Below are 3,894 nucleotides of genomic sequence, written 5' to 3'. Positions count from 1 at the left end.
AAACAAATAAGTCATTTTTTTTTTTACTTTATTAGAGACTTAGAAAAGTATGGACCGGACCCGCTCAAGTCTAGGGAGAGGATCAACAAATAAATAAATAAATAAAACATTTTGGATTGCCTATCAATTTTTATACTAAATGCGTTTCATTTTTCATTTTTAATTTTGTTAGACTGCGAGCCATTCTCTTATTTTAGGGACGACTAGTGGGCCGTGCTGGACCCACAGGCCCATGAAACATGAGTTTGTCGTGGCACAGTAGAGTCCCATGGCCAATCAATTTAGCCCATCGCCCGTGTTGTGCTCAGATACGAGTGTACGACAGAGGTCGTGCACATGCACGGCAAGTGCTTGTTGTGCCGGCCTTAGTCCACCCTAATTTTTTAAAAATATTTTTTGTTAGTTTCTTATGTTATTTTGCTATAGAAAGTTAAAATACAAATTTAAAAAATTGACGTTCAAACTTTGAAAACTAAATTTAAGACTTCACATTTATTCTAAATTTCTAATTTCACACTGATAATTTAAATTTAATTGAATGATTTAAATTATTATTACTCAATTAAATTAAAAATATCAATATTTATAATTGTTGTTCAACTTAGATGATAACTTAGATATGGTTAAAGACTTAATAAAATCCAAAAAAAAAAAAACACTAAATTAAGGCCCGTGGATTGGTCCATGACCTACTATGGGTGTACCATGCCAAACCTCAAATTTAGCTCATGTGCTTGGCATGATTGGTGATTAATACTAGAAAGTATACATTTAATAAATATTAAAATCATCATTTTGCACTTACAATGTTGATAACACTAACAATTTTATTACATTTACAAATCCCGAACCTTATTCTATAATCTGTTTATTTTTATTCGTTTTTAAGTATGATTTTTTTGTGTTTTGTAGGAAATCCCTAAATCTTATGCTTGGATCGAAAATTTGGATGTGAAATTTAGATTTTGGATTCTCAAAATCCTTTGGAAGAATCGGTAGCCCTTTGATCTAGCATTATTTTTGAACGATTGAGATCGTGCCCATGACTGAGCTCCTATGCATCTTATTGTACTAGATTTAATACAATAAATTGGGTAGATCAACAACCTTGACAAATGAGCTCAACCACGTATACACATGAGCAAAAGGAAAGTCTTGCTTTGGCTTCAATTGTAGCCATTGATTATATTAAATCCAATGATCCATAATGGTTGCAATTTTCATTCTTTGGATTGTGCTACAAGAACTCATCTAAATATTGTGGTTGCAAGCTAACAAAAAATATCGTGTAAATACCCACACTTGATTACTCAAAATTTGCCTATATACATGCAAGAGCTCTCACAAATTAGGTATGCTAGATTTCAAAGAAAGAACGAAATGAGAGAATTATGTGGTGAACTTTAGAGTGAGTTTTTTAGGTGTAAATCTAGAGTAAATTTTAGGGGGGGGGGGGGGAATCTCTTTGTTTCTTTTTGTTTTCAATTTTTTTCTATTGTACTTCACAAGTTTATTAAATAAAATGAGCATTTACTTTCAAATATAAGTGGCTAATTTTTTAGGCCCAGTTGAACAATGAAGCTCAAGGATTTAGATCATGGAATTAATTACCCATTCAAGTACGTTTTAAATTTATTTTATTTATTACATATTTATAATTTGTATTCCTTTTTACTAATTTTTTTTATGTCATGTCAATTTATAGATCTAATTTCTCTTTTAATCAGTATGATATTTTGACATGATGTCGACACTCCGATATAGCTTTGACAGATTATATACTTGATCTCATATTAATCCATACAAATAGTTAGTTGAGAATTAAATGGCATAATAATTAACTAGCAAAAGAAATGTAAAATATAAATATGAGAGAGTATTATAAACATAATTTTAAAAATCAAGAGCGGATTTCTTAACCTTAACACTTTTCTAGACTGTTTCTTATTAATTTCATTTTCAACAATTATTTTATTTAATAATTGACTACTAGCTTTTTAAATTCCTTGTGGTTCGACATTGGCTCAGTAAATTATATTATAACTAGACACTCGTATACTTGAAATAATCAAAACTTTTGAGTTGTGTCAATTGGGCTATGCCATGCCATCTTTATCTTACATATTGACTTAGTTTGCTTAAAAAAGGAGTATTATGATCTTTCTTGGATCATGTTTTGTCACAAAATGTCCTTGATCAATCTCCAATTCTCTCTTGTTTTCAACGAGAGCAAAATGCCACTTTAACAAAAGAATTTGCTTGATCTTGAGTTTTGTTCTTTGCCATATCTCCAAAAATGGATATGGAGGATTTTGGACTTGATTCAACAACTTCTTCATGGTTTGAGCAGAAATGCATAATCAATGGCTTTGATAACATACTATATTTATTTGCTGAAATGAAAGTGGATAGTATAAATTCCTCCTACTCCCAAATGAACGTTATGTAATAGAACCGTCATTGTAAATGTTAGATTATTTTGTATTTTTAATAACATTTTTTACTGATTATTATATAATAGAACTATCATTGTAAATATTAGATATTATGACGATTCATATAGTGACGGTCATCAAATACTTTTAGTGATAGCTGTTGAGAAAAACCACTCTCATTGTTTTGTATTCTTGTAGTAATGTGGTTTTATGGAACCCAGCCATAAAAGAATTAGTTTGAAACCCTTCCGAAATTTGCAACCAATCCTCTGCGCCAATGACATGATACAAGATTGGTTCGACCCGTTGTGTTGGATTTGGATTCAATCATATCAAAAAATGACATTCAGTTGGGTATATGCATAAATTCAATGATGAAGATAAAGGAATTTTTTATATCCGACTGATCATGTTGAGGTGTATGCACACAGCACATACACAAAGTAGTAACAATTGGAGAGTTTTAAACAAGCAGATGAATTCACTAGAAGTGATTTCGCTTACATAAATGAATTTTGTTACTGGATTGCGAGTAAACTTAAACTTGATAATATCGGGAATGGCATATTAGACAGGATAATCCTCTCATTTGACGTGAGTGGCCATAAGTTTCAATAGATACAAGAGCCAGTTTATAATAAACTCAAGCATAAATTTGAGCATTATTATTGTATGATTGGTGTATACAATAAGCCCATCTCTCATTATTATTTGGGGAATGGGAGGTTGTTAATTTTTTTCTTTATTGAAACTAATATATACCATTTATCTTTGTTTTTACAATATTAAAAAATTCCATGGCACAAAAAAAAAAAAAAAGGTAAAAAGGAGTAAATGGGCTATTTTCTTGATAATTTATCTTGAGAATATAAAATATATATTTAATATAAGAAATTTTTAAAATAATAAAAAGTACAAGAAAAATATCATATTAATTTTTTAATAAAAAAAGAAACTTAATATTAAATTTTTTTTATAAAAAATAGGAACATAATGTTAAAACAAATATCATAAAAGTTTAACTTATTTTGAATATTAAATAAAATGATTTTAACATTATTAATACGTGAGATACATTTTATTAATTGTAAATCGTAGATCTATTATAACAAATATTTATAATAAATTTAAGTTTATCATTTGAATAAATATAATAATTTCTTAAATATAATAATCACGTTAATTTAATCATAGTCAAGATCTTTCATCTATATTCCATGCAGCTCGCATGGATTAGGTTTGGATATGTGCCACAAAATATGAAGTCCACATAAACTGAGCCTGGATAAGAGCCTAGAAAAATTTATAAATAAAAAATATATCAAATTAAAAAAACTAAAAATATTAACTTAATATTTTTATATATTAATATTTGTGATTTATTATATTTGATTTATTATATTTGATTAATAATATTTTATGTATTAGACTATTAAATAATTATCCTTAATTTAAAATT

The sequence above is a fragment of the Citrus sinensis genome, chromosome 3 (assembly GCF_022201045.2).
Source record: "Citrus sinensis cultivar Valencia sweet orange chromosome 3, DVS_A1.0, whole genome shotgun sequence".
Classification (NCBI taxonomy): Eukaryota; Viridiplantae; Streptophyta; class Magnoliopsida; order Sapindales; family Rutaceae; genus Citrus; species Citrus sinensis.
The sequence above is the reverse complement of the archived record's forward strand: the minus strand, read 5'-3'. Positions refer to the sequence as shown.